Genomic DNA, 8,326 nt, shown 5'->3' with positions numbered 1-8,326 from the left:
TTTTTTCTCTAACACTGTTCAAGAGAATCTCTGGAGCTCTTTGTTAAAAATTCAAATTCTCCAGGGTTCAACTTCAGGAATTCTGCTAGTGTAGGTCTTGAGTGTGGCCCACAAATGTGCCATTAAGGCCACCAGGTGACTCTAATATAGGTAATCTAACTTTATACTTAGAAAAATACTGATGGATAGATGAATCAGTGCAAATAGAGCTCTACTGTCAGATGAGTAGAGTTTAATGATGGTTAGATGCTATTGTCATATTTACTTAGGACAGCACACACACATATGGCCTCTAGATTAATGTTCAAGTCTCCAATTCAATTTGCTTTTGTAGACACAGACACAATCTGCTTTGCAATTAGGTAAGCACCCATCTGGCGGAGAGAAAATTTGGAGGCTGTAAAATAAAACAGGTAAAGATTTTTCTTTGTCAGCAGGGCTGCCTGAAATAATGATCAGCTAATGAAAGTACTATACGACTGAGCATTTGTGATTCTTTCAGGGTGAATTGGAATGGATAGCCCCATTGAAACAATATCTGATGTCAGATTATTAATAGTACCCCCCTTTCTGACTAGCCATAATTAGTTTAATATTTTTGAACATAAACAAGGTCAAACATTTGAAGGTAAGTTCAACAAATTCACCGAATTATATACTTTACAGAACTAAGATTTTAGAAATTAATTAATTCCTATATGACTGACAGAACTTTAAAACTTGCTTCCAGATGTTTTGGATTTCATATTATGGCATGTTCAAAAGACTAATAGAAAAAACAAAAATAAGGAATCCCTTTCTTTTTTGGATATCTTCTGTACTTTTTCTGCGAATCTATGTTTCTCAGTTTATTTCTGCCTTCTGATTCGGCCATTCTGGGTGTCCTCATTTAGGAAGTCAGGGATCAGATCTGCTTAGTGTCAAATAATGAATAAATCAAATCTCAAAAATTTTAGTATTAACTTTCACTTCTTTCCTAATTACCACTACTGACCACACTGTCACATTTAGTCTCTTTTTTAGCTATAGCTTCAAAGAACCCAAGTCAAAGTCTCTGATAAACTTTACTCTCACCTCACACTCACATGGGAGGCCAAAAATGTTTGAACCAGGATTGTTACAACCATCTTTTCAAATAGCCTTTCTAAAGGGGTTGCACACTCTATGAAATTGAAGATCAATTGGTTGAACAAGTATATCAGGTATGCAGAATATTGTCATTTTCATTGCATAAAGGTACAGAATTACAGGATCCTTAAAACAAGTTTCTTTTGAAAAAAAATCTATTTGGATCTCAAAATTAGTGATTTCTTTTTACACATCTATCAATGTCAGAGGGTTTTCATTATATTTCATTGGTTTCTTTCAAGGCATCTGAATGTTGATCAAGGCTCCTTTTCCTCAATGCCATGAGTATTGTCCATTGGACAAAGTACTACCAGCAAAAGATATATAATTTACAAAACAAAGAGTGACAAAATCTGGGCATAAGGAGGTCTAACTTCAGTATAAAATGTTGTTATTTTTTTGTACTTTATGCTGAAGAGTGTCAACAATTGTGGGTTAAATTCATTTTAAAACCTTCTCCAGTATGAGTCTTAATCAGAATTAGAATATATCAGAGAAGACATTCTCAGAGATTTTGAAATATACATACCATTCAGAATGGATAAAAGTGTACAGGGAAATCTATGAATATGTATGTGCACAAACATGGATTTTATGAACATGCATTTCAACTTGCCATACTTCACTATAACAGTAAAGAATTGAAAGTCTGCCCAAAGTGAGAAAAATTATAGATTTGGGGGCATTGCAAGACTGTCTTGATACAGATAAATTCTTCACAACTTACTTTACATTGTTTCAGGTGAATTTAATTTTGGGCTTGCTTAAAAGTTTTCTATATCACAGAGAAAAAGAATGCTAACAATTTGAGAAACGATTTGTACCTAAATTGAGTTTGATATAGGACCTAGTCTGACCACTAAAAGAGACATCTTCCATATAAGGTCCCTATACTAAAGACAATACAGAAATTTGGATGGGAGGCAAAATCCTATATTTGAATTGCCACTGTTCCAACTTTTATGGATTGGGTAAATTGTTCTCATAGATTTCATGGCCCTGGATATTATGAATTCAGTTCTCCTGCTTCCTAATGGTACAACTTCAAGGGCATTTTCTATTGGAGATCCAGGTTCTTGTCCATTGAAAGCTTTTGCCAAAGCATTCCACTGTAGAACTTTTCTCAGGCTTTGTGACCCATATTTCTTAATTTTCAATTTTTTTTAGCTCATCTGACTTTCACCATCCTATATTCTCAGAAGTTCTTAATGAACAGACATTTAATTTATCTAATATTTTGTAAGGTTTCATTTGCCTGTCACTTTCACATTAATAAATCCCTTTAATATATATTTGTTTTAGTTTTTTCCTCATGGTAACTCTATGAGGTAGATAAGGCAGTTATTATTATTTTCGTCCAACAGATGGTACGTTTTATCTTGGAACTATTATCACTTTCCTGAGAACATACACAGAGTAAATGACAGAAAATGAGCTTAGTCTAAGTCTGTGGATTCCCAGTACAGCACTGTTTCTGTTACTTCAAGATGCCACTTTGTGCCACCTGTATATCTCAGGGACACAGGAAAAGTGATCACACCTGAGAGAATAGCCTATGTGATTAAGGAACTTCACAGTTCCTCAAAAGAGGGAGAAAGAATAAAAGTTAAGGCTCTGATGAGACAATTAAATGGTTAACTTTGCAGTAGAATCCCTTCCTTTGACTTTTATTTTAAGCTCTATTCAATATCCAATCTGCATAAGTGCAAATCTGTCATTTATTCTGAAATTAGCCTTCTCTTTAAGTTCCCTGTTAGTACTAAAAAAAAAAGTGATATTGGCTCAAGTTGCTAGAAATAGGATTTAGTTTTGATTTTAGTATCAGGCTCTAAAAGGGGCAAAATAATGAGAATTGTGGTGACCTTCATTAAATTATATTACCGTCAGCATTCTGATTGGTTACTATGGCTATATGAAACTAATACAGATTTTTGTACTAAGAGGTAGAATGCTGCTGCAACAAATACTGAAAAATGTGGAAGTGACCTTTGAATTGCTAATGGGTAGAGGCTGAAAGACTTTTGAGCAGCATGATCTAAGAAGTCTACATTGACTTTAACAGATTGTTCCTGGAAATATGGATGCTAATCACTCAGTCATTGAGGGCTCAGAAGAAAATGAGGAGTATGGTAGAGAAAGCCTATATTATCTAAGACAGTACAGTATTATCAGAATGTAGAAATATGCATGTTAAAGGCACTTTTGGTGAGGAATCAGAAGGAAAAAAGAAACATGCTATTGGAAACTAGAGGGGACTACTTATATGAAGGTAGAAAACTTAGCTGAATTGTGTCCTCCTGTTTTGTAGAAGTCAGACTTTTAAAGGGAGGAACTTAGGTATTTAGTTGAGGAGATCTACAAGCAAAGTGATGGAGGAGAGTACCAATTCCTCCCTGCTGCTTATGGTAAAATGCCAGAGGAAAGACATATTTTTAAATGAATATTTTTAAGCAAAAATAAACCAGGGCTTGATGAATTGGAATATTGTCCAGATTGCAAAGGACACTGAAATTAAGGGGATTAATGGCTAGGTTAGCCTGCTCTGCAAGAATATGGTTGGACAGGGCAGCCCGGGTGGCTCAGTGGTTTAGCACCACCTTCAGCCCAGGGTGTGATCCTGGAGACCCGGGATGGAGTCCCATGTCGGGCTCCTTGCATGGAGCCTGCTTCTCCCTCTGCCTGTGTCTCTGCCTCTCTCTCTCTCTCAATCTGTGTCTCTCATGAATAAATAAATAAAAAAATAAATAAAAAAATAAATAAAAAAAAGAATATGGTTGGACAACTACTGGCTAGTGCCTCTACAAAATCAAAAGTTCAGCGTCCAGCCTCACGTGGAGGATTCTTTGAAAAGAATCTACATGGAACTTATGGATCCACTCAGCCATGTCAATTGAAGCCAAGAATAGAGGTAGGGTTTTCTAGGTAGTAGCCTGTCTATTAGTGTGAATTATCATTTATATTTACTAATTCAGTGCCTGACATGACCATATTTTTCTCTGTATTTTCTATATATTTTTTGAGAATCTATTTTAATACAAATTTTTTATTTTAGAATAGTTTTAGATTATAGAAAGTTTCAAAGAGAGTCCAGAGAATTCCTATAAACTCAACATCCAATTCCCTTATTTTTAATGTCTTGAGTTACTATGATACTTTCTCACAATTAGTGAACCAATATAGATTTGTTATTTTTAACAAAAGTCCGCCCATCCTTTATTCATATTTCCTTAGTCATTACCTAATGCCCTTTTTCTGTTCCAAGATCTTACCCAGAATAACACATTATAATGTAGTCATCAAGTCTTAGACTCCTCTAAATTGTGGCAGTTGTTCACATTTCTCTTTATTTTTAATGGCCCTGATAGCTTGAGGATCTCTGGTCAGATGTTTTATACAATGTTCCTATGTGGTTCATTTTAATGTTTTGATCATGATTAAATGGTGATTTTTTTTTTTTAAGGAAAACTATCCCTTCCCTCACATCATATGAAGGGTATATGTTGTTAAGATGATTTATCTCTGTTGTTGCTGACCTTGACCACCTGGCTAAAGTAATGGTTGTAAGATTTTTCTACTGTAAATTTACTCTTTTTATCTATTTTTTCCATACTTATTGGAAGGAATATACTACATACAACCCACACTTACAGAGTGGTAACTAAAGAGATATTTGCCTCTTTTATTTGTAAATTTAAATTTATTTATATCCGTATGAACTTATGGATATTTATATTTTAGATTATGACCCAGTGCTTCTTATTTTATTGTCCATATTTGGCCATTGTTTATACTTTCAGTTGGCTCTTGTGTTTCTTCTACATAGCTCCATCACAGTGCTTTTTGAGCAGTTCTTTACTTTCTGGCACTATGAATATTTCAGATTTATGTTATGTTTTTTCTAGAATCAGCCATTTTTCCAGGAAGCCCTGCTGTTTTGTTATTAGGGGGTATATTAGAAACCGAGATCTGCATGCGTTCTGGATGTGCTTGTTGTTACCAAATATGTCATTGCTTTTAGGTCTTCTAAGCTGGTACATGAGATATAACTAACCCATATATTTAGTTATATTATACATATAATATATATTACATATATGTATATACACACACACACACACACACACACATATATATTTATGTATGTATTGGTTTGCGAGGACTGCCATAACAAAGTACAACTGACTGGGTAGTTTAAACAACGAAACTTTATTTTTTAAAAGTCCCAAAGGCTATAGTCCAAGATGAAGATGTTGGCAAGTTTGATCTCTTCTGAGGTCTCTCCTTTTGGCTTGTAGATTGCTGCCTTCTTCCTCTGTCTTCACATGGTCTTTTTCCTCCCCAAATCCCTACATTCTAATATTCTCTTCTTATAAAGACACTGGTCTTATTGGATTAAGGACTACTTTAATGATCCTATTGAACGTAATTACCTCTTTAAAGGACCTGTCTCTAAATATAATAATATTTTGAGTTGGTGGAGGTTTGGACTTCAACACGTGAATTTGAGAGGGCACAATTCAGCCCATAATAATGCACATACCTATAAATATTTCTGTATGTATCCAGGTGATTCTATATTAAGGCAAATATAATTTTATACTGATACCTTGAACTGTAGTCCATTAACATGTGGATTTTTCTATTTTTGCCACTATTACCTGTAAACGTGTAAGTCCACCATCTATTTACAGTTTTTTAAATTCCAGTGTACATTTATAGTAGTTTTTGAATTGTTGATTGATATCCCTGTAAGAAACAACTTTGGCAACTATAGTACAGTGCTGATATGCAGTTAATTTTGCTTTTCATCTTATTAAATCCAATAATTTCCAATTTTCTTAGGTCAGCAACCCCCTCCCCCCAGTGAGGTTATCTTATATATTTGAAATAAAATTATATTCCTCTGTAATATTCATTGAAATTCTATTATTGAATTCCTCAGCCCCTCTAGATACTTGTTTTAAAAATACACACAATAAAACTAACTTACTTTGCTACAGATACTGACAAGGCATAGGGTCATGTATTTACCATTATAGCATAATGCAGAGTAGTTACTCTACCCTAAAAAAATCTCCTACATTTTACTTATTCACTTCTCTATTCCTTTCTAATCCTTAGTAAACACTAAACTGTTTACAATCTCTATTATTTTGTCTTTTTTCAGAATGTCATGTAAATGTAATCATACAGTATGTAGCCTCTTTAGACTGCTCTCTCATACTCAGCAAAATAAATTTAATATGTATTTATTCTATAGCTGAATAGTATTTCACTGTATGGTTGTGGCCCAGTCAGTTTATACATTTAGCAATTGATTGATATCCTGATTTCTTCCACAGTTTGGGTGATTATTAATAGAAGTTCTACAAATGGTTACTTCAAGATTTTATTTTAATGGACATGAGTTTTCAACTCAGTTGAGTCCACTTGATGTGGAGTTGTGCTACTTGCTGAGTATGTCCATTCCAATTACACATTCTGTAACTTGGGTAATAATGTTTCCAAGGTTAATGCCTAGCTCCATACATCCTTTCTTTCTTCAACAACTTACACACTATGTGGAGACCTTGGCATACACTCATATGGGTGAGTGTATTTTTCATATTTCTGGGTGAGTCAGAATAGTGAGAAACTATTCTTTCATTTGGGTGGCTAGCAATAGCATCATTATACATTATAAATGAAGGTAATTTCCCATCACATAAAAATATTCCACTAAATTTCTATAACTCAACTTTCCCTTATTCAGGTCCTAAAAGTGTTGATGGTTATTTTCAAAACCACTAAACAAAAACAAAAACAAAAAGGATATGTACAGGCATATATCTTTAGGTGAAAATGACTAGTAGCCTGAGCCAAAGGTGGTTAAAATATTTTACTTTTCTATCTATCTATCATCTATCATCTATCAATCAATCATCTATCTACCTGTCTGTCTTCTGTCTGGTTTTGAGAATATGCTTCTAAGCTTCCTCCCAAAGACTTTGGAAGGGGCTCTTTGAAAGTGAGGAGCTCTGAATATTAAACTCCATTATCTTTATGGTACATCTACCCCTGCTGCATAGGAGATGTGAGTTATATATTTAAAGATGAAATGAGTTGGCAAGAACTAATGGGGAAAAAAACTATTCTAAGCAAAGTGTACAGTAGGCACTGACCTCTTGAGACACAAGAGAAGTTCACACATGGGAAAATGTGAAAATCTCTGTGTGAAAAAATGGAAGATAACTTTAAAGATAGAAGATATCAAATTGTAATTTGGTTGTAGTTTTTAAACAATTAAAAATAAAACTATTCATCCCATCTACCTATCTATCTATCTGTATCTAGCATCTATCTATCTGTCATCAGTATAATAATACTGGGATAAGATTGCAACGTTAAATGTAGAACTGGTTAATTCTATAGAACAATAAAAACATAATATTTTCTACCAAACAAGAATAACTTGTACCTCTGTGAACAAAAATTAGTGGCAAGTTAGCAATTTTTTAGATCTCCATTCCTTTGTAATCTGAACCTTAAGTAATAATATTGATAATAAATAGTAAGAACAAAATTTCAGGGCTTGTATAACCAGAAAACCCATAGATGGGCTTGTTAGTGCTTTATTTTCATTGAAAAGGCAGGAAATACCTTTTCTATCTTATTTTCATGTTTGGTTGTTTTTTCTCAGGTAGGCACTCTTCAGTTGTTAAGTAGTCTGATTTGGTGTCTAGGACAAAGAGGAATCTTTGGGCTTTTCTAAACAAGGTAATAATAAGATTATTGTTATTTATAATGAAAACAACTGCTCTGATAGTGGGGGAAAAGGGCAAATTATACCAAAATAGTCTGGTGATTGAACTGTTAACCATTATTGTCAAATTACATTTGGGATAGATAGGTGAGGGTGGGAGTTTATGATATTGTCATAGAACAGAATTAAAATGAATTGGTATAAACTGGGTCTGAGCCTCTCAAACAACTGACCAAAGCTGATTATACTGCTGATAATTATTGGGTGTTCTCTGTGTAAAAGTTTTCTATTGAAAAGGATTTATGAGATTTTTTTCCTTTACATTACAAAATCCATAAAGTTTCTGCTGTAATTCACTAAAATTTCTAGTATATGAAAACTATCTTTTGTAAACAGTCTAGCATTTTTCTGAATATTTATGTTACATAAGTTTGATACTTTCCTGTAAGCTTTTGT

This window comes from Vulpes vulpes, chromosome 12 (assembly GCF_048418805.1).
Source record: "Vulpes vulpes isolate BD-2025 chromosome 12, VulVul3, whole genome shotgun sequence".
In the NCBI taxonomy this organism is placed as follows: domain Eukaryota; kingdom Metazoa; phylum Chordata; class Mammalia; order Carnivora; family Canidae; genus Vulpes; species Vulpes vulpes.
This window is presented reverse-complemented; position numbering follows the sequence as displayed.